Source organism: Equus asinus, chromosome 12, assembly GCF_041296235.1.
Source record: "Equus asinus isolate D_3611 breed Donkey chromosome 12, EquAss-T2T_v2, whole genome shotgun sequence".
Taxonomy (NCBI): domain Eukaryota; kingdom Metazoa; phylum Chordata; class Mammalia; order Perissodactyla; family Equidae; genus Equus; species Equus asinus.
Genome location: NC_091801.1, coordinates 25,974,283 through 25,998,432, shown reverse-complemented (window position 1 = coordinate 25,998,432; position 24,150 = coordinate 25,974,283). Strand labels below are relative to the sequence as shown.

Below are 24,150 nucleotides of genomic sequence, written 5' to 3'. Positions count from 1 at the left end.
GTATTATTTCCAGCTACTGACTTAAAATCATTAAAACCTACAAAATGACAATATTAGTAATTGGATCATAACCAGTTAATAACGTTTTAGCTTTAAAACCATTTATTTGTATAATAAGTTGTGTGTCTGAGTATCGGTTTTAAGAGTGTTAAAAATGAACATTTGAGGTGTGTGCAACACTCTGTAAAAAATGTATTATTTGGAACCAACTGCATTTATCCTTAAAAGAAATTTGTGATATTGACATTGTAGTAAGCATTTTACAGGTTTTCCATTATGACATTTTTCAGAAATTTCTCTCTCAGATACAACATTTCTTTGACCTATGTGGGTTTGCTAAGTGTTACTGTTTATAGAAAATCAGTGAACGAAAGTGATGCGATACATTTGAGTGAATTTAATGAAACTTTTCAGTGTGCTTTTTCTCTTTTGTAAAGCCCAGAGAAATATAGGGATCTGTTTTAACTCAGTGCAAATCAATTAATTATTGAAATGCATAAAAGGCCTCTTTTTAAGGTGTCTTCACAGCATTTGCAGAGCATTACGGTGATAATGGTCTTTTTAGTTTGAACCTCCAGAAGATGTTTCTAATTGTATAATCCTGCCTTTTGGAAAGGAAAGGTAATTTTCTAGAATGTTCACAAATCAATGATCCATAACTGAAAAAGAAGAAACCTTTATTAAGTGACTATGTGCCTGGCATTTTTACACATTTTTGTTGAAGCACTTTACTCCAAAGTAGATTTTATTTCCACTTGGTGGTGAAGAAGCGAGCAGCAGGAGGTTGCTGAGCAGTCAGCCCACATTTAGGGAGTGCCATGTACTGGTTCCTTTGCTGACTCCCTTATGATACATTGGTATTTAGTCCTCGCAGTGATGCTTTGAGGTAAGGGCTATAGTGATCTCCATCTGACAGACTGGGAAACTGGTGCTTTGAGAGGTTGAAGTTAGTTACTCAAGGTCACATAGTGAAGGCGTGGAAGCAGGATTTGAACCCAGCTGACTTCAGAATGCCCCTTGATGTCCTTTCAGTAATCATTTTGGCTCCAATGCTGTATCCCAACTTAAGGCTGCCTGAATCCTTTAGAGAGTTGTCCACCTTCTAGCTTCTGTAGCCTCAAGATGACAGCATTTGCCTGAACTTACTCTGTACCTCTTGCATAACCCAAGTGGATACATTGCTGATGGGTATAAGGTCAGACAGGACATATAGAACTGGACTATCTTGGAATCTCTGACGTGTTCAAAAATATCTATAAAGTGTCACATTCTGGGCTAAGTCCTGGAGATTAAGATAACCAGCCAAGGGTTTATGGTTTATTGGGGAGATAACAGCCATAACTAATCTCTAGATCTAGGGTGAATGTTTTCGAGGAGATGAGGAAGTGGTAAAAGCACGGAGAGGCCAAGGGAGTGCTTCTCGATGGAGGGATTGTCTCAACTGTGGGCTAAGGACGAGTGGGTTACAGTATCCAGACGCACATTAGGAGACATGAAAGATATTTCAGACAGTGAATGGTATGTGCACGGTGTGAAGGCAAAAAAAAGCATAGCACATGAGAGGGTTCTGCAGTGGTGCAGAGTTGCTGGACGCAGCATATGAGGGAGAGTGGCAAAGATTTGATGGGGGGCCCTGTGTGCCAGTCTGAGTGGTGCTTGGCCTTCATGCTGTAGGTGGTGGAGAGTCACTGAAAGAGTGTAAGGGCAGTAGCATGGGGGCACAATAGGAGGGCGTGATCATAACTGGATATGAGAAAGATCAATTTTGCTACCACCTACAAGGTTGAAAATCTGGGCATTGGGAAACAGGTTGTGAGGTGATGGTAGTGATCCAGGTAGCACATTACGATGAAATATTGGGAATAGAGTATGGCTAAATTCTTAGTTCAGTAAACTTATGGTCTCCCTACCTTATGAGGCTCCCTACCTTATGAGGCTGTATTTCAAATTTGAGATTGTTCAATGCTGGAATGCTCTTATCGTGAGCCATGTTGCCTCTCTATAATTTCTGCCACTCAGAATGATGTCTCTTCCATCATATGACAGTTCACCTTTCACCCCGACTCCCAGGCACTTCCCCTTCCTGTCTGCCCATGCCTCCGATTGTCAAGATCTGATAGTGCTCACATCAGCTTGCATCGTGTAGCAGGTGCAGGGTAATTCCAGGCTCCTGCATCACCAGAGGGATTTAGTAGTGGGGAGATGGCAACACTGCAGAAGATTCAGGCACCTAAACTGGGCTTTGGAAGGGGGCTTGTAATGAGTGCATCGAGAGCATGGTAGAATGTTACCCGGACCCCAATAATTCAGCAGAGTCAGACTTGTGTGTGTTTGTATTGAAATCGATACTTCTTTTAGTTCAGTCTGCAGTTTTGCTAGTCTTTATTGCCATACTTAAGAGTTGAGTGATACACGCAAACTTGTAGTTCTTTTTCAGATTAATTAGTTTATAACTTCTACCATGGGGTGCATTACTTACATTTTTTGGATGATTAACTTTGGAAGGGTAAGGGCTCGCCCTTAATCCTGGTGTCTTTCTCTATCTAGTGTAGTGACCAACACATGGTAGCCCTTCAGGAAATATCTGTTGAAGGAATGCAATTTGGTTTTCTTGACCTGTGTTTGATATTAATGCTATGAAATTGTTCCATCGCCACACATTTTGAATCACAATTCTGTTATATAACATTTTAGCCATTTTTAACGTAAAGTCAGCTATAACTTTGATGAGCCTGTCTTATATCTTTATTTACATCATAGAGAATTGTGTCCAGTTTTCCAGTTAATATGTCAAAGCGTTTTAAAGAATCATTTTGGAGTCAACTCATAATCTGGCCATATTTCTTCGAGTTTCTACACTTGTTGGTTTTTTTCTAATATCTCTTGGTAATTTTTATGTCTTCTATATGTTCCCTCCATGGATTATCAGTAGTGTTAGGAAGATTATCCTTTTACATTGAGGTGAGGAAGTTTATCTTAGAATAAATATTATTAGGCCACTTTTTGGAAATCTGTTATAAAGGCAGAACCTATTGGAAATTGTAGAAAAATGGAATAATTTAGTATCTCTATTTTTGACTTGGTTTTTCTCTTTCTTTTTCGGTGGTCTCAAGGTACTTAGTCATTATTGATTGCTGTAATCCTTGATAAGTATTTGAGGATGTTGAGTACCATCTGCTGAAGGAATTTCAGGTCTTATCGATGAAGTTAATGATTTTCAGGTTAAATGATGGTGGCACTGCATTTTGTTTTGGTTTTAATCAGTTTTGTTGAGGTATACTGCATATATGAATAAATTCACTGATGTTAAGTGTCTAATTCAGTGAATTTTCACAAATATGCAGTCATGTGCCAGCAATTATAACCGTGATATAAAACACTTCCATCCCTCCAACATGTTCTGTTAAGCTTCTTTGTGGTCAGTCCCTTCCCCCAGCCCCGTTACCCTTGGCCGCAATTAATCTGCTTTCTATTGCTATAGTTTTGCTTCCCTAAAATTTCATATAAATGGAATTATACATTTAGTCTTTTGTGTTTGTCTCCTTTCCCATAGTATAATGTTTTTGAGACTTACTTATGTTGTTGCACACATCAGTAATTCTTTCCTTTTTATTGCTGAGTGGTAGTCCCTTATGTGATATACCACAATTTGTTTATCCACTCAACAGTTGATGGACATTTGAGTTCTTTCAAGTTTTGGACTGTTATGAATAAGGCTGCTATGGACATTCTTGTACAAGTCTTTGTGTGGGATTTGTGTCTTTAGCGGTCTCGTAGGTAAATACCTAGAAGTGGAATTGCTGGGTCATATGGTAAGTATATGTTTAACATTATAAGAAACGGCAAAAATTATTTTTCAGAATACCTGTAACATTTTAAATTTTCCACCAGCCTTGTATGAGAGTTCCAGTTTCTGTATATCCTTGCAAACACTTGATATTTTTGCCCTTTGAAATTTAGCCATTCTATTGAGTATATAGTGATATCTTATTAAGGTTTTATTTTGCATTTCCCTATAATTAAGTTGAAGATAACTTCTTGTGCTTACTTGGCATTTGTTTATTTTCTTTGTTGAAAGTGTGTGTTTCAATCTTTTTTTTAATGGAGTTTGTCTGGCAATGAGTTTTAATACCATCAATGAGTTTATATGAAGAAATATAAGGAAGGTATTTTGTTGCTGGCGTATTTTCATGAAAGGAATCCCTTTCAATGGATGTTTTGTTTCTGCCCTTTGTTTGCTCCTTTGGGTGTGTGTAGAGGGATTCTATTGTCCTCTGTTGCCTATTTTAACTTAATCTTACCTTGCTTCTCCACTCTCTACCGAATGTCAACTCATATTCTCTGGGAAAACCACATGTGAATTTACTAACTAACCCTCTAACCGCACACTCATACGTATATATTCGTCACGTGCAAAGCTTGGCTCAGTTGCCACCGCGAAAGCCTCCTTAATGATCTCAGTCATCAGGCTACACTAGGCAAGGACGTCATCTCCTGCTTTTTGGTTCTCTTGCATGTAGCATTGTACCATGGAGATAACCAGGGAGTCCACAAATGACTGTGGAATGTAATAAACTGCTGATCTAGGTAAATTAAGTGCTCTTGAATGATTCCAGAGTTTTAGAGAATAAGAGTTCTTTCTCAACTGATGGATCGAATAGTAAATTATATTGAAATTCTTATTCTAAAAACTGCTGATGTAAAACTTTACCTGTAGAATACCTGTATTTTGCTTGATAGCTATCTATAAAATCTGCTTGAAAATGTATTGTAGCAAAGCTATGATTGTGATTTGACTATGAATACGAAAGGGAAATTCTATTTTTAGAGTAGATTATCTAGGATTGACAACCTAAGAGTGTCCCAAATCTCATTTCAGATTTCTCATGGGCTTTAATGGTTTAATCTAGCTTTATCAGTGGAACAAAATGCAGAGAATGTTCTTGATAATTTTGAGTACTGTTTCATATTGACATAAAGTTGAATTGACTCAGCAAGTCGTGTTCATGCTCTGTAGAGTAATAGATATATAGAAAAATAGATGAAATTACAAGCTCTTAAGAGGTTGTTTATGAAAACTAAAGATCAGTTATGATCTAATAGAGCTCTGGATTGGCACCTAGGAAGTCTGAGATCTAGGACCAGCTTAGCTCTGTGACTTTGGAGAGGTCACTTGACCACTCTGGGCTTTCATGTCTTCAGATATGAGATGAGTAGATTGGAGCAGAAGATGATCCCTTAGCTTCAAGAATATGTGCTGTGACTTATTTTTATTAGGATGGTTTGGATATCACATGGCAACTTTGAAGATAAATCCAATCATCAAATTCTTCATAGGTGGTATTATTCTCCATTCCAATCAAAATTGTATGACTTTTCTATCTCTGAATCATTAGAGTAAGGGTTCAGCTCTGTTACTTTCTCTTTTCAAAAGTATGAGAAAGAAAAGGCAAAACTGATGATAAAGATGAAAAGGAATTTTTGATAGAATTTTAGGGCAAAACAAAAAATACTGGTTGCAAAATAGTGAAATACAAACCTTTTTACTTTGTTATCGTGAGTCACAATCAATTTCAATTGGGCCCAAAGGTATTTTGGATTAAAATCTCTCCAACGTCTTGTTAAGTGTGTGTGATATTATTCATTTGAATTCCTGGAATCCCCTATGTTTCAGCAGGCAGAGAAAATAAAATGTTAAATTGCCGGTAGTAAGCAATCAAAAAGAGCCATAGAAATTGGAGTTTTTATTTTTATTTTAATCTAGTACTAATTTTTGCTTTATGTTCTTGTTGAACATTGTTAGGTCATGGGACAGGGGAAAGTAGATTGTTTTGAAAGTGTTTTAAATGTGAGAGTGGGAGGTATCAGTCTTGTTACTTAAATAGACATTTTCAGGCTTTCTTTTCATTTTTTTGAGGCTGTACAAAATCTAGGTCAAGATTTGCAGCCTTACTGATAAACTCCTGGCATATGGTTCATTACACATCACTCCAGAAAGGAGATCACGATGGTCGGGAAGCTGGCATCGATGTTAATGAAGTGGTTGTTAGCCATCATCTGTGGAAGTCCCAAGTGCCTCCTTAAAATGTTTCACTGTGTATTACTCCTGTGACCATGCAAAATATTGAGTAAATCTCAACAAAAAAGATAGCTACTGCAATCAGAGCATTTTCCTTCCCTGCCTGCTAGCTCCCACTTTCAAGTCAACATAAAGAGGTAGTTATTTCGACTGATGGCATACGACGAGAGCAGATGCCAGAGGAGAAGACAGTTAAATCTTCCACCGTGATATTTTCTTTTGCGTTGCCAGATGTCCAGATAACAATCACTTTCCTGATTCATTCAAGTGTCTCCAAATATAGTAAAAAGCTTTACGTGTTAGACAGACCTGGCAACATGACTCCCTTCAGAAAGCCTCAGTTTCTTCCCTCTTTGTAAAGCGGAGTCACGTTTCTGAGCTTGAGTGTGTGCCCGGTCAAGGTTAATTGTTTCCTTCCTGGAAATGAAATGTTGTATTTCATTTGGGGCGGTGTAGCCTCCAAGGTCTGTCCTTGCTCCAGGGGAGGGGAGTCCCAGGACGACTAGGTGCTGCTTATGAGTTGCTGTTGGAACTGCATTTGGAAAACAAGACAAGATGAGATGCTGATTTGTAACATATTATTCCCCTTCAACCATTAACAGAGTTTCTGAAGTGTAGTCTCTCTGTTTCCCTCCCCAGTTAGACAGTTGTCTGCGAGGGGGCTGCATCCTTTCCTGCCTGATTTTGTGAACTAGAGGATGTGGTGGTTCCGGGGGTGAGGAGGCACCCCGGGGTCTCCACGGCTGATGGCAGTACACAGGCTCCTTGGGTTTGTTTTCCATTAAATGCACGAACAAAGCCTACCCTAGGGTTGATTTTTGTTTCCTTCTAGAATCAATTTAAAGTTTGCTAGAGGAACTATATTTGAAAGAGGCTTTTAGACCCAATTTTTCCCCAGGTATATTAGGAAATATGCTCTGTCTGTTATTAAGTGAAAATTGGTTTCATTTAATGATACTTTAAAAATTAATCATTTTTAGTCTCCAGAATAATTTTTAATCTGTGTCCTTTTCCTTTAGAAATCCCCAACTGGACATCCAGAGCACCTGTCCTGTTCTTTCTGGTCTTGAATCGAAAGTTGACAAGACTCTCTAAGACCTGAAAAGGAAATAAAAGGTAATTACATGTTAAAAATTATGTTATTAAATTCATGTATAACTCTGATGGTTATAAAGCAAATACAACCTTTTATTTTTTGAGTGTGGTTTAGGTGTCCCCCTCCCTGATTCTCCCCTCCCTTGTCCATTCCTATTTACTCTCCCTCCCTCCTTCCCCTCCTCTTCTGCCTCCATTCTCTTCCTTCCTCCTTCTCTCCGTCAGCTTTCTCTCCTCTCCTCCTCTGCTCCCTCCCTCCTTTCTCTGTATTCATTCAGCAAACATTTGTGGAGTCTGTCCTGTGCCAGGCACTGTTCTGGGCACACGCTCTTCATCCCTATCTCCCACGCCGGGGCAGGAATGGGAGGGCTTGGCCAAAACCAGCTCAGTGAAGGTGGCCGCCTCCCTGACCACTGCTCTGCTATCTGGCTGCCAGGCTGGCCTCAGCTCCTGCCCCTCGCTCGCTCTCTCCCTGCTGGCCCTGAAATGCATGCACTTCTCAGGCCCTCTTGGAAGCGGCCTGGGTGTTTGCCTGCAGTGGCTTTTTCTGCAACTTCAAGGGATATTGAACCTTCCTAATTTGGACTGTTAGAATCTCGGTCACTCTTGGGGACAAGTAAAGCAGCAGCAGCATACTGTCTCCTGACTAGTGAAATTACAAATATTCTCACTTGGCATGAGTCCTGGTATATTTTTTCCAGCCAACTAACATAGTACATATGTTGCAAAAAAATTAAATGTTACCGATCTATAGCATAGAATGTGACTATCAACGCTAAAGCCACTACTCCCCAGAGATAATCCTGGTTAAATTTGGGTGCACACACCTTAATTATTTTCTTCTCCATGCCAATGTTGTTAATAAAGCTGTGCAGTCTGTAATAAGTGCCTTAACCCAGTGAGCAAAAATATCTGGCGTAAAGATGGTTTCATAATTTCTGCTAAAAATAGCACCTCATTTCTTTCTTGTTCTTGGCCCTTGCTAATTGAAACGTCAATTTCCGTGAGTTGGGGGCCAGTGGTGTCCCCACGTACTTGGTTCATTTTGGTGGTGTCTTGTAGTCACTTTGTAGTCGAGCTGCCACTTACTTCCCATTGCATTAATAATGCATTCGTCATTCTAGTATTCAGTGGAGAACCTGGACCCAGGTGTTGCCCAGTCAAGGCGAGCACCCTTGTCTTGGGTGCTGGGTGGGTGGAACTTCTCCCTAAGCTGAAAACCTCTTTTGTGGTATGTCCACTCCAGCATGGCTCTTGAGACTTAAGTGTCATTTCTTCATCGTGCCTCTGTCTGTTCTGAAGTTGACAATTGTTAGTTGGTTGATTTCCAGTTGTCTTCCTCCTAATGGGACTGCTTCTTACCATGGCCTCCTGGCTCCCTCCTGGGATGCAGGAGCATCACCTTACTTCCAAGACCTGGCTCCCCTATGATCTTTTTCCTTTAGCCTTTGTTTGCCTCCTCACATACCTGAGAATTGGCCCCTTCCCCACGCTTGATGCCCCCACTCTATCCAAAAACGATTTGCTGCGATTCCTACAGCCCTTGTTCCACCGTTTACCCAGTTTGTCTGTTTCCTGCACTGTCAGTCGCTCAGGCTTGTTTAGCGGGCTAACAGAGAGCCTAGTGTGGTCGGGCACATAGTGGGCCATAGTAACTACACAGCGATGATGACCGTTGAATGGACGTAGGGCATCTGCCCAGACCAAGGCTCATTGTTCTGTGATGCCTTGTGCTCTGGTCAGTTAGAAGCCCTGGCCTTTAGGTCATGTGCTTCCGGGACATTGAGCTGTGCCAGCTTTGAGGCAGGACTTCAGTTTTCTCATTGTGAGTTTCTTCACGGAAACTTAGGGGAGGTCCCAGGCAGGTTTATGAGTTGGCTTGTGGATTGGGTGGTCCAGCTCTGGCCAAACCAGCCCTGGTCCCCTCTTGTCTGCTGTGGTAACTCTTCTCATCTGTGAGACAGAGGGCAGGCCTGGAGAACCAGACTCCTCGGAGTTGGTGGGTGAGAGTATGGCTTTGGCCTTAGTAGGATCTGGGTCAGCATCTAGACTCTGCCACATATAACATATGTGACGTTGGGATAGCTGTTTACTCTCTATGCCTCTGTTTCTTCATCTGTCAAATCAGGATAATAGTCGTACCCGTGTCATAGGCTTGTGTGAACGTTGAATGAGTGAGTTGCTACACAGACTGACACATGGGAAATATTTAATGCATGTTAATAGCTTTTGTTACTATCATATTCTGTGGAATGGAGATAATAATATCTACTTCTCAGGGTTGCTATAAGCATTAAATGAAGTGGTGTATATAAAATGCATTGTACCGGGCACATAGTGAACTCAATGAGTGGTATCCCTGAGTGACAATGGTAAAATAACAGTAGCATTAGCAGCAGATGTGTTCAGAATGGGACAGATATTGTGACCCCAAATGCTGCCTAATCTCAACCAGTGGTAGACAAGAACCTCTACAAGTTCAGTTTGCCAACCAGACAGGATGTATTTATTAGCAACTTACGTTGTTTAAAATCTCATGCTTAGTTTATTACATCGTTGTCTACACTTTGGTCACAAGTTAGTTCATAAAGAGTTTGGTTATGATTGACAACTGGAGTGAATAGTTGAGTTATATACTCCTATAATCCTTTCATTTTTGTCAGTGTCCACTTTTTAAATATAAAGGGCAGTATTTTCTTGGATTTTTATGAAATTTTAAACTAACTTAATAAGGATGTTAGATCTTGAATAACATTAGCCTCCGTTAGCCTACACGTGTCTCTGATCACAATATATATACGTAATTATTTTGGTCTCTCTCATTAGATAATGCCTTTCTTTCATCATTCTTAAATGTGAAGAATACTGAAATAATATCACCCGTGCTATATGTGGTTGTCCCAAAACTATAAAAGGAGAAACAAATTAATAACGTTTGATTCTGTTATACCTAAATTAAATGAGGCTTATAGGGAAAACTTTGACATTCTTTTCCCTCTACTTTGAACCCAAAACACATTTGAATCATTGATGTATTAGAATTTTTTACCATTTGTTTTACACATTTGCTTTTTGTATGCTTGAAACAAGTAACATTACTTGGCTTAAGAATGTATTTTAAAGAAGAGAGTGTATGATTCCAGTGACTGAGTCACCCTAGAAGGTGAATGTTTTGAACCCTTCTGGCAACAGAGACCTGTCTTGTTATTTTTACACCCATGCCTGGCATCAGGCATGCTCAGTGAAGATGGGAACTAAATTGAGAACGCAGCAAGGGAATTGGAGAACTGAAAACGCCTTTGTGAGAATGTTGAGAATAGGATGACTTTTCAAATGTGCCTGTAGTATTGCTGTAACACAATTTAAACTGTAAATAAAGACATTTCAGTGGGAGTGATATTTTGTGTATATTTGCAGTGAAACTAGTTCTCGGTCTCTCCTAAGTTTAGGATGCCGATGGGCTGGAGTCTGTCTCTTCTTTCTTTCTGCCCTCCCTCCCTGTTCCTCTCATGCCCTGTCTATCCTCTTCCCCCTACCTCCTGCCTCCTTATGAGGTGGACTTAGAGCGAGACCCCGTCTGTCCCTGCTCTCGCAGTGTTCCCTGGGCTGTGGCCTGGACTTCTTCTTTGGAGGTCCTGAGGAGAATTCAGATTAACAGCAGTAACCAGCCTTGAGCGATAATGCCCCCACGCCTGTCCTTTCTGCTGCTGTGACTTGTATTCTGGTAAACCCTTCTTGATGCTTGAACACCCAAGGGAGGGAGCAGTCAGCCTCTCTGCTGGAATCTATGATGATACATCCCTGATATTGACTTAAATCTACCTCTTAGGTGGTTTTGTCAATGCCCTTTGCTACATCTTTTCTCAGCTAAGTTGGGAAGAAAACATTCTGCCTCTATTAGCATCCTTATTTTCTGGCAGAGAACAGTGTTGTGGCTTCGTTTCACAGGAAAGACCCAGGCTCAGCCAGATTTATGTTCTGTTTGAAATCAAGAGTTATTCTCTTATCTGCCGGTTCTTATCGTAATGTTCTTCCCAACTGTGGATGTTAGCCTCTTTTTATTATGATTTTTTCTGGAAATTTACGCAACTTTAAAAATTTGACTTTGTTACATGGTTGCACATAGCTTTGCACATAGTTTGCACATATGGTTTGTCCTGAGATTAAAGATGTAAAAAAAATACAGCTACTTCTCAAAATTTGTATCAGCGCCAACTGAAAGTTTCTGAAAACCATGGAGTAGTTCACTTGCTGCTCTGAATGGGACAAATTAGTGAGACCCTCCCCTCCATACACACCCTTCCCAGAGGTAACCTTTGGTTTAAGCTCTCATTGAGTTTGCCTCCTTATTTACTTTTGGTGTTGATTGTACCTCAGTACCATCAAAGAGTAAACCATTTAAGCAGGAGATACAGTTCTTCAGACCCTTCAAAGCCCAAGAATTTGAATTTTCCCTCTCCAAGTACTGAGGATACTATTTTTTGAATTTCTGTAGTGTAAACTTAGATTTTCCTAGCCTGACTTTCCCTGATTGATGTCCAATCCTACGTTTATTTATTTATTTATTTTTACCTTGTTTTATTGTTTAGTTGAAGGAGAAAAACATCTGATGGTAGGTTTTGGTTTTTCTGTGTTTTTTGAGACCATTAAGCTATTGATGTATTAGTGGTGTTAAGATACAAGTATGTTAAAAATTTTCTCCCCCCAACGTGGTCTATAATTCTAGGCTCTGATTAACCTTCTACAAAGCCTGTTATTTACAGCAAATGAATTCTGATTGTTTCATATGATTCTTTAAAAAACAAAACAATACTTAGCACTTTTCCAGGGTTTTGTACACAAATATGTAATTAAGCTTTCCTTCTCTGAAAGGATATTTGTTTATTTTATTGATTTAAAATGTTTCCAAGTTAAGTTGCACACTTCAGTCATAAAGACGAAGTTCTGTTTTAATGAGGTATACTGTTTATAATCATTTTTTTTAGCAGCATCTCTTTTCAGAGAGTACTGCTCTGGGCTGTTTTCTGACTTGTTGTCTAAGTTGATCAGAATTGGAACACAGGTGTTTGTTTTCTCTTTCTCTCATTGTTGTTCAGGGCCACCGCCACTGTGCTGCCTTATCTTGATTTCCCTCTCTCTCTCCACCCACTGCGTCAGCGTTTCATCTCGGAGGCTGCTCTTTCTTTCGTCTCCGTCAGCTGAACAGATAGACATCACCAAAACGGGACACAAGCAGGGACTATCTGGTTTCAAATGCAGGATGTATGGGATCAAATGAATTCTAGGTTTTTCTGACCTAGTAACTCACCCAGTTTTTGTTTCTTAATCTTCAAAAGGTACTGCTAGGAGGATAATTGTAGCTACTGAAAACGCGTGTTGTCCTTCCCTCTGTGAGTGATTGCTGATGACATAGAAATGTGTTGTGACCTCTTTTCACTTAAATTTTAAATCTCAGGTGTTACTCACCCTGTATCAGGTGGCGAAGCTGCCATCACTCCTCATCAACCCTGGGAACATTATTGATAATGTTTAGTCCAAACTGCGTTTTTTGCATCTGAACTCATGGCATGTTTAAGATAGAGATAGTGCACATTTGACTTCAACTCCTTGATTTTACAGAGGAGAAAATCGAGACCATTTTACAGTTACTTTCATTTAATATATTTATAGGAATGCAACAAAGATATCTTTTTCTACTGTTGTTCTTACTGTAGGTATTTTTCATGTGATTGAAGTATTTATGGAAAGTAGTGCATTAAATCATATTAAAAGTGATGAGCCTTCGATATCCACCCCAGTATGGCTCAGCTGTGCTTCAGCTGGGACCTGTAGGAGCAGAGCTGGCATTCAGCAGTTTCCTCAACAGCCATGGTCTGCATTTGTTCATTCAGTTGTTCACTTAACAGATGTGCCCTGGGCACCACAGTACCGTGTGGAAACACAGGGCTCCTGCCTTTGAGAAGCGCACAGTTAATCTGCCAGAGTTGTTACCTGATCCCATATTTCGCTAAATTTAACATCGACAGGGCCACAGAGATTTTTTGACAGAAATTCCCTGAGGGAGCAGAGGAAAGCATGTCAGCATTGCATCAGGGTTTATGAAAGGCATTTCCCCAGTGTCCTTCTGAGGTGAATCTGCGGGGTGTGGTCTGCCGTGCCCGGGATCAGGTTACAGTTAACCTGGCTGGCTGGGGATCCCAGGGCCCCGTGGCTCTGCTCTAGGGAGGTAAGATGAGCCCTGAGTCATCCTCATGCAGTGTTGGGAGGACCAGCTCCTTGTGCGATCCCCCTGTGTGTGGGTCATGTTAAAAATGCAAAAAGAGCTTAGATTAATCTTAATTTGACTCAAAGAGTAAACTCATTTCCCTCAGAGTGAATTTAATGTGTTCAATACCTGTTTGATTCTCTGCTGATTGGCAGGGGCGTTGAGGCAACTCTGAAGTACCACGGGCAGTGGTCCAGTGAGCAAGAAGGGTTTTGTCACCTGCTCCATTTTCTTTCTGTTCCCTTTCAAACTTCTCACCGTCTGTGTAGAGAAAATCTTACCAAGGTGAGATTGCCTTGAATTGACATGGTCTTGAAATTTTATTCCCTGGTACTCTTTCTGCACAATTTGAGAAACAGTAATTTCATAAACTACTTCTGTTTAATAGGCTGTGTTAGGAGCCAGGCCAGTCCTTTGGACGGTGGACAGTGCAACAGGAATTTCAGAGCTGAATTCAGAGGTTTGAGTCACCTGGAGAGCAGTCAGCCTCCTCCGAAGGTCGTGTCTTCTTTGACAAACTGTACCTGCCTCACTCGCCTTGAATGGTCCCCCCCCACCCCGTACTTTTTTTTTCCCTGCAAAACCTTTATCTTTTCCTACTCTTGGTTTGGGCACAAATTATTCTGTCCCAAAAGCTAATCCATCTGCATTCTGTGACTATTTATTTATTAAGCATATAGCAAGCAAAAGCAGTTTGCTTTTCTTTAGGTATTTCATTTTAACAACACCTAAAATAATGCTCACAAAGAGAAACTGATGTATGCGCACATAGAGACCCAGGAGCTCCTGGATGGTCTCTCCCTAAATCAGGACCAGCGTTTTTTTAAACTCAGTTTTTAATGAGGCTTCAAATGTTCACTTGTGAAAAGTTTCCTTGCTCTGCTGTCCATATTTGAGCACCCTTTTTGGCGTATGATGGTTTATTGGTAAAATAAATTTTAGTGACAAATGCACCCTTTTTTTTTCAAGCAGGGAGTTAGAAAGGGGAAAAATCTTAATTGCTGGGGCACCCCCCAGTAGCATAACCACAGGAATGAACATTACATGGAAATGTTCATTCCAGCAAGAAGTGGGACCACCCTTTTAATCTAAAACATGATGGCCTTTCCCACTCTTCTCCTCTTCTACCTTTTACCAAACCTTAAAACATCCTATCATGATTATATATTTTCAGTTGTCCCCATCACTTAACTGGTGGTGATATTCCAGCCAACGTGTTAGCAAGTGTGCTTTCGTGTTACTGTGTGTCGCCCCTCCCCCATTTTGCTTTGTCATTATTCTGTAGCTTCTGACCATTTTGGGGAGTCCACAGTCAGGAAATCAGAGCAGCCGTGCTGTAAGCAGAGGAGTCTTGTTGCCCGGTCAGCAAGGTGAGGACGTTACTCTGGATGGTGAAATTTATTCTCCATAGTGGTCACCAGCTGTCACAGACATGTGGCATGAGGTTTTGTGCCACACTGATTGGCAGAGGAAGAACTTGGGGTCAACAGCACTTCCTGGCGTGAACCATCTGGGAAGTGAGGACTTTCCCTGAAGTAATGTGTGCATCAGCACTCTCTCAGTTTCAGCGGTAGGACTCGGTGATCCTCTGCTGATCTGACTACCAAGTGGTTGACAGACAGCTCACTTCTGCTTTAAGTCGAGAAGCAGTACTCAAAATTGAACTTATTTCCTGGTACCCAGGTCTTTCTGGTATGAAATCAGCAAGGGGCTTGCTTCAGTTCTTAGTAGGATTTGGCCTCTGATAAGCTGGTAAACTTTCCAAGCTTTCCTTTCCCCATGATCACCATGAAGAGAAATAGATTCTGCTTTCACTGCTTCCCTAAGACATAGAATTTTTGATTTGACTATTATAATCAGGCAGAAGTTAGAACACATAATGTTATTGGACTGAAAATAATGTTATTCCTTCTTTTTAGATACCATACTCTATACCTGATCCAGGATATTACACTAATTGCTTTTGTGATGAAGATACTTTAAAATCACAGATGTTATTGATTTAAAAATAGAACATAGGCGTGTTTATTAAGCTGTTGAGAAACAGGGTTTAGATGCTTTTTCCTGATTTTCTGGCTAAATGCAACAGTAATGAGAATTGTGGGTGAAATGTTAATGTCATGCAGAGATGATATTTTGTGACCCATTTGCGTTTGGCCACTTTTTACACTGATTGTTTTACGCAGCATATCTATTCCTAGCTTATTCAGACTTCTAGTTAGCCTGGATCTTTTGCTTTACAAATTGTAATCTTGCCCAGTGGGATCTCCCAGTCTCATTTCTTAGGAGAGGGGAACTAGATAGGGGATGCTGATGCAGCCCCTGGAGAATGGTCTAAGGGGTTCTCTGGACTGTTTGGCCCCCCAGATGATGCAGGCACCGTCTGTGTACTAGAGGCTTGTGGGGCAGGGCTTACTTTCCTAGTACACTAGATGAAGGTGTGAGTGGAGAACTTGCTTCCTGCATATGTTGTTTTGTTTTCCACTACGTAAAAGCTATAATTTTTGTCAAAATTGGTTATCGAGTCTCCCTGGGTCTTGAAAGAATTGAAATAGATAAAAAGCATCCACTTGTTAACATGCCAGGACTTCTTCTGATTTCTAGCTGTCCCACTTCACGTTCTGGAAATACACCTGGCTCCTTTCAGCCTCAGAGACTTTGCGTGACATTTACATCTTCATAATGCGTACACTTCTTCCTCAGGGCACCAGGAGCGAATGCTTGTACTAAATGAATGAGGTGATTTTCCAAGGTGTGACCATAATGCACCAGGGATTGGCTGATATTTAAAGAACGTGAATGAAAGCAATAGACGCCTTACCAGGGCAGGACGCAGGAGCTTTTCACCAAGTATGCCCTCCTAGGACTTGAAGTCTTACTGACGACTGATTGTGTAAACTGGAGTTGTTTGTCCACTGTTTGTACATGTCAGTAAATGTCAGTAAATGTCAGCCCAGGTGCTGGGGTCACATGGGTTCAGAGCACCTTGTGGGTCAGCCCAGGTGGCCCGTTAGGGACAACCCGTGTCAGTAGTCAAAGTGCTTGGGTTCACAGGAGTTTGCTTCTCAGATGCGTCACCTCAGGTCGTGGGTTTTCCCTCTGTCAGAAGGTTGGAAGGTAAAGCAGTATGATACGCCTGAGGAAGACTCTTCCTGGTAAATCAAGAGCTTTCATTTCATTCTGGGATGAATCACTGACAAATTCTTAAAGCCGTGAGAAGTTACTTCATCTCTTTCCGCTTTGATTTTCTTGCTCAATGGTGCTAATACCAAATCTGAACACTGACGTAGTGTTTCCTGTTGCCGGGCACTGCTCTAACTGCTTTCCAGGGACTGCCTCATTTAATCCTCATAACAGCTCTGGGTTAGGTCCTGCTGTTATCCCCATTTTATAGATGAAGAAACTGAGCCATGGAGAGGTGAAATAGCTTGTCCAGGGTCGTGCATCTAATAAGTAGTGACAGAGGATTTGAACCCAATCAGACTGGCTCGAGAATGCCATGCTCTTAACTGCTATACTGTACTGCCTCTCAGAAAAATGTGTATAGTGTCCCTGATTCCTTTGTATTTGGTTTGACGGTGTGAATATACATTTACCCTTTTATGGAAGGTGTTTGAACCAGTGAATATCGCTACTATTTCTCTGGTACCTACATATGTTTGGGGTGGCTTTCATGAAACACCTTGTCTGTGCTACTTGGGAATTACTTTCTCTATGGTGTGGGCTCATACCCACATCTGAGTGCTCCAGGGTACCACATGCATATATACAAGTGAATCATCTGCAGTCCTGGGGCGCCACTCACATGGACCACTATGGTCATGGCGACTCCAGATTGTGCAGTACACAGCCTGCACAACTGTGTGCACAGCCCTTTATAAGCAATAAATACACTTATAAAAGTGATAGCCTTATTTAGAAAATTTCCATGAACATACAGAAAATTAATGTATTGTATCTATGATAATAGTCCATGCTTTATGAGCTTGCCTTAGTGCATCAAAGCCACCTTTCACAGACTTCATATGCTCCAGTGTCCATTTGAAGGCAGCAGCTAGTAGGTAAATAAAGAAGCTGGATTGCAACCGAAGAATCAAAATAAGTACCTGTACTGATTTCTGATTTAGGTGGACACTAGTTGGCCAGACTGTGGACGTTATACTTACAAAATAATCAGCTTAGCAGTTTTGTAAATTATGGACTTTATCCAATAAAATAAAAGCCAATTTGAAATATTTCAGCTGCCACTTAGCTTCAAGCCAACAAAACTCACTTACACATCAGGTTTCCGGGATTCATGGATGTTCTTTAGTAAAGTACCAGCTGTGGTTAAAGTCAGGCAGCACTTGGAAATTCTCATGAGAAAAGGACAAAATACCGTGCGGGTGAATGGAAACAAAGCCCTCAAACTCTTCTGTCAACTAAATAGGTTCGGTATTAAATAGGTTATACAACATTTATACTATTTAGTTTTAGAAAATAATGAGTTAGCTGGCTAAAATAAAAAGCTCTTTTAAAGCAGCTTTAATTAGTTAAAAGTCTGTTAAAGAGTTATTTTAAAAGTTAGTGAAGTGACGTTAGTTGTACTCCGACAGTGAGTCGGTGCGGTGTAGGTCTGGGCAGTCAGGACGGCTGTCGCCACGTTTATTGCAGGAGGAGGAGAGGCGCCGAGCCGACCAGGTTGTGTGTTCAGAGCACATTAGAATTACGTTCTCTTAACCGCTTAAGGCAGCGCTGGATACATCAGCAGTGATCGCGGCTGCACAGTGCTGTCCCCTGTCCCTGACAGCACGATCACACTCTCCCTAGCTGCTGTGTCCTCTTCAGTTAGAAAGTTGACTAGTAGAGCTACACGGCAAGCCCCGTGAGGGCAGCAAGTTTTGTCTGTTTGTTGGCTGCTCTATCCCCACGGCCTAGACCAGTGCCTGATACCCTGTAGGTGCTCCATAAATAGTGACTCATTGAATGGATTGAACTGTTTACTGGTCTGACTGTGCACTCTCTGTACTCAGGAAGCATAGATCTTGCATGTTTTGTGAACAGCTTTACTTTATGTGACACCTTTTATCGCATCGGACCCATTTTGCACTGTGCACCTCGGCCCCCAGCTCCATCTGATGGCCGTATCCATTAGTTGATTACAGCAGTTCAAGTCTTATCTGTTGATTAGAATTCAGGGGCCACCTGTGCAAACCACTGCAGTGTGGAGCACAAACCAAGGAGTGTTTTCATTTTGTAAGACTGAAAGTATGGAAAAGAAGAAGTGAAACTGTCATTGTTTACAGATGACATGGTACTATATATGGAAAACACTGAAGATCACCAGAAAACTACTAGAACCAATACATGAATTCAGTAAAGTTGCAGGATACGAAATTAATGTACAGAAATCTGTTGCATTTCTATACACTAATAGTCTATCAGAAAGAGAAATTAAGGAAACAGTCTCACTTACAATTGCATCAAAAATAATAAAATACCTAGGAATAAATTTAACCAAGGAGGGCGGGTGAAAGACTTGTACTCTGAATACGGTAAGATGTGGAAGAAAGAAATTGAAGATGACACAAATAAAGGGAAAGAAATTTTGTGCTCATGGATTGGAAGAATTAACAGTATTGAAATGTCCATACTACCCAAAGCAATCTACAGATTCAGTGCAATCCCTATCAAAATACCAATGGCATTTTTCACAGAAATAGAACAAATAATCCTAAAATTTGTATGGAACCACAAAAGACCCAGAATAGCCAGAGCACTTTTGAGAAAGAACAAAGCTGGAGCTATCACATTCCCTGATTTCAAACTATACTACAAAGCTACAGTAATCAAAACAGCATGGTACTGGTGCAAAAAACAGACACATAGATCAGTGAAATAGAATAGAGAGCCCAGAAACAAACCCACAATTATATGGGTCAATTAATCTATGACAAAGGAGGCAAGACTATACAATGGGGAAAAGATACTCTCTTCAATAAATGGTGTTGGGAAAACTGGACAGCCACATGCAAAAGAATGCAGCTGGTGTCCTTTCTTACCCCGTATACAAAAATAAACTCAAAATACAGTAAAGACTTAAATGTAAAACCTGAAGAAAACATAAACAGTAAGCTCTTTGACATCAGTCTTAGCAGTATTTTTGGGATATGTCTCCTCAGGCAAGGGCAACAAAAGCCAAAATAAACAAATGGGACTACATCAAACTAAAAAGCTTTTGCACGGTGAAGGAAACCAACAAAACAAAAAGGGCAACCTACTAAGTGGGAGAAGATATTTGTGAATGATGTATTTGATAAGGGGTTAATATTCAAAATATATAAAGAACACATACAACTCAACTGCAAAAAAACAAACAATCCGATTAAAATATGGGCAAAGGACTTGAATAGACATTTTTCCAAAGACATACAGATGGCCAACAGACACGTGAAAAGATGCGCAACATCACTAATCATCAAGGAAATGCAAATCAAAACCACAATGAAATACCACCTCACACCTGTCAGAATGGCTATTATCAAAAAGACAACAAAAATGACAGTGTTGGCGGGGATGTGGAGAAAAGAGAACCCTCATGCACTGTTGGTGGGAATGTAAATTGGTGCAGCCACTATGGAAAACAGTATGGAGGTTCCTCAAAAGATTAAGAATAGAACTACCATATATGGTCCAGCAATTCCACTTCTGGGTATTTACCCAAAGAAAACAACAACACTGATTCAAAAAAATATGTACACCACTGTGTTCATTGCAGCATTATTTATAATACCCAATATATGGAAGCAACCTGAGTGTCCATCGATAGATGAATGGATAAAGAAGATGCGGTATATGTATACAGTGGGATATTACTTAGCCATAAAAAGATTGAAATCTTGCCATTTGCAAGAACACGGATGGACCTTGAGGGTATTTTGCTGAGTGAAATGAGTCAGAGAAAGACAAATACCATATGATTTCACTTACATGTGGAGTCTAAAAAACAAAACAAACAGACAAAACAAAACAAATAGACTCATAGATATAGAAAACAAACTGGTGGTTGCGGGGGGCGGGGCACAGAAGGGGAGGCCATTTGGGTGAAAAAGGTGAAGGGGATTAAGAGGTACAAAGTTCCTGTCAGAAATCTGTCACAGGGATGTAATGTATGGCATAGAGAATATAGTCAGTAATACTGTAATAACAGTTGTATGATGACAGGTGGTAACTAAGCTTATGGTGGTGATCATTTCATAATGTATATAAATATTGAATCACTATGTTGTATGCTTGAAACTAACATAATATTCTATGTCAACTGTACTGCAATAAAAAAATTAAAAGAAATTATATTAAGATTGTAATACCAAAAGGTAGGCATTCCTCTAAGGAGAATTTTTCCTTCTTTCAGCTAAGAGCATAACATAAGACAAGTAAAGTGCAACACTCATTGAGCATGGTAACCAAGTTAGCATTATCAGATTAGCTGTAATTGAATTTTCATATTTTATGCAGATAAAATGTCAGAACTAACCCTTACTACATATTAATACTGAACTATAGACTTTAAAACAAAATCATAATAATTTAGTCCTCTACAACTTCTGGATTCTCAGAAATCCTTTGTACATTTTGTGGCATTTTCTAAGAGTGCCCTTTTCGTAAATGAGGAAACTGAGGCACAGAAAGATTGTAGGAGCCCAGGCGTTAACTGTCAGGTGTAAACTGACGCCTCATAATTCCATGTATTGTGTTCTTTCTGTTATATTATGTATACCAAGAATCCTCGTTCAGCGCGTGGTCACCCATTAACAAGCCTGAGAGAACCAGAATGTCTTAGTACCATTTATGCATTTATAATTTCTTCTCTGCTGGTTCATCTTTGGGAACCCCCTTAGAGCAGAGATTCGAAGAAGGAAATCTGTGTGCACATCTTACCATGGATGAACACAGCGATGTGTGTTAACAACCCTTCGTCATCTTTGACCTGTATCACCTGCTCTCGTTCACTTTTGTAAGAAGAGTGATTGACGCCATGTCAGGCAGCCCTTAGTTGTGCAGTTTTAAATCTTGCATTTCCAGTCTCTCACTACACTGCGGCGTTCTGCCAAATGATGGCTGTGGGGTCACGATTTACTGTTGTGGTGGTGGTCCAATTGAATGTGCGGTGCTTGTGGTTTTACAAATGCTGCAGAGAATTTCCTTTATAGGACACAGGGTCTTAGGTCTTATGGCTTGAACTGAGGGGGCTGTTATACACATGACAGATTTCTAGAGCTGATGTTGTTGACAACCATAATGTCAGCACACCCTCAAAGCAGAAGAAAGCTGGATGGAAGAGTTGTGAAGAGAAAATCATGGTCATGGTAGGGAGCATTTTCAAACAATGCTTAAATAGTATTCCAGGGGTGAAGCTAATTAGGTAGAAAATGGAAACTCAGTCAGTTTCTTTCCTGTGAACACTATGCAAGAAGAATGAGATACTCCACGTCTTTTGGAATCAATGACACGAGCATTCTGTAGGATTTCAAATGGTGAAATAATTCTTATGCCTTAGTCCAGGAGTTCCAGCCTATCTGTAGGGAAGAGGTGAATATTAAGAACTTGAGCTTTGACATCATGGTCTGTGTTTGGGTAGGATGCTTGTGAGGCTTGAGGACTAGAGTGTGTTCAGAAACTGTAGCTCTATCTTGGGGTGGACTTGAAAGCTGCCGCTTTTCTTTCTTCTTTCCCTCACCTCAGCGTCATCCCTGGAGGCCACCAGGCCTTGGCTGTGGTTCCATCACTGAGGCTCAACAGTTGACCTGAGGCACCAGAAACCTCATGGGAATGTAATTAATTGTTGTCCTCTTTTCCTTTCCCTCTCTCTCTTCTTTTTAAACTGATATTAATCAAGCAATGATGCTTAATGTTTGAAGAGGTAACTTTCTATCAAACGGTAATAAAGGAGTTCTGCCTTTGTAAGTTTATATGTGTTTTGGTAAATGACTGCTCTCTTGTAAAACGTGAGAGGCTGTTTAACGTGCATAATGAATATTGAGATTTTACTCTTTTTAAAAATAGCTTCTTCATGTAGGAGGTTAGTGTGCTTGGCGACCAATTTGAGAATTTTGAAAAAAAATTTTTTAATGTCAAAGTAGGACTTAATTTAAATTTTAGCTTCTTTGCTTTTAACTCTCTTTCAACTTCTGCAGAACAGTTATTAGCATACAAGCTTAATGGATTCACGTTCCCTGGGTTATATACATGCTGTTGAAATGCAGAGTCGATTCTAAATGCTTGCGTAATAATCCTAAACCCAGCCTGAAGCTCCAGAGTGCTTACGCACAGTCCGTTATGACACAGCCAGGCAGTGGTGAATTGTTTAGCACAGTATTTTGCAAAGGTTTTTCTCTTAGTCCCTTTCAGAAGCACCTGCAAATTCTGTTCAGGAAAATTATCTGTTCATATTTTGAGGGTAAAAGTAGAAGCATTGAATGTTCCTTTAGTGCAGGTTTGATAGGGTGGCGCTGAACGTTTTTTATTTTAAAAGGAATATTAACATGGATCTCACCATTGTTCTTACCCTGCTGAGCCCTGACACCTGCGCCCCCACAGTGGAGTTTCCACTCTATGCCCCTCCTTGTCTCACCATCTAACAATGCGTCTGTATGTTCTGTCGTCCTATCTGTGGCCATCTTTTGCCTTCCTTTCCCCTCTACCTTCCCTTGGCTCTGCCTCTTTTCTATACTTTCTCTAGGATCTCCATCTTCTTTTACAAACCAGGGACACTCATTCCTTTTTTCCCTGACCTCAGGACCTTGTGATTTGCTGCTCCGTCTTGTCTTCTGTTGTCCTCCTACGTCAGAGTTTCTCATCTCCCCTTCCTGCCCTCTTTGTCCATCCACTTCCTGTGACCTAAGTGTGTCCATCCACCAGGGCTCTGTCTCAGCCCTCTTGTCATTCTTCACCCGGAACATTATACCTGCTGCTGGTTCTAACTGTGCTTCATCGGTTATCTCAACATTTATGCCACTTGCTAGATCCACTTAACTGATATTCCACTCCAGTCTCAAATTCACCATGTCACGAATGGATCTCCTGACCTTCCTGCCAAAGCAGCATCTCTCCTGGCTTTTCTCCTGGAGTGCCACTGAGCTTTCATTACTAAGGAACCAACTTTGGAGAACCTTGGAGAATCACCTGAACTCCTGGGCATTCACTCATTAAGTATTTTTGTTCTTTGACTCTTTCTTATTTACCCTTTCTCTCTTTCCAGAATGTTCCAGGTTAAGCCCTCATCTTCTTTTATCACGTAGTATTGCTGAAGCCAGTTCTGATTGGCTAGTCTGTCCCTCAGGTATTTCCTTTTCAGTGTACCCTGAATGTTGCATATAGGTGTTGATAAAAATCCTACCTTCATGTCCCCTTCATTCTTGAAAACCTTTTACTAACTCCCATAGACCCTGGGGGTAAAGCAATAGATGTGGTAGGTTGGGCGCTCACCTGTTGCCGTAGTGGAGTTCTAACTCACCTCTCCAGCCATCACTGTTCTTCTCCTTGGAGCCCTTCTCCTCATCTGGATTGATCTGTTAAGGCCCTCAGTGCTTTTTGCAGGCCTGTTCTTTTCCTTTGCTCACATCCTTACTTAAAATCCCTGCCCCCTTTCTGCACTTAGCCAAGTCATGGTAATACTTGCCATTTACTGAGCATGTCCTGTTTGCCTGGCAAATGCCAGTGAGCACAGTAC

The 24,150-nt window shown here is 40.7% G+C and overlaps 1 protein-coding gene across 8 annotated transcripts in view; it reads left to right on the top strand.

Moving 5' to 3' along the window:
- The window catches only part of FAM110B (family with sequence similarity 110 member B), a 142,852-nt gene that overhangs the window by 27,302 nt on the left and 91,400 nt on the right, over positions 1–24,150 (top strand). For all 8 annotated transcript variants that reach the window (XM_044780179.2, XM_044780176.2, XM_044780175.2 and 5 more), the window contains one exon: positions 7,099–7,195. The gene's annotated coding sequence lies outside the window, so the exon portion shown is untranslated. The remainder of the gene's footprint in view (positions 1–7,098; positions 7,196–24,150) is intronic.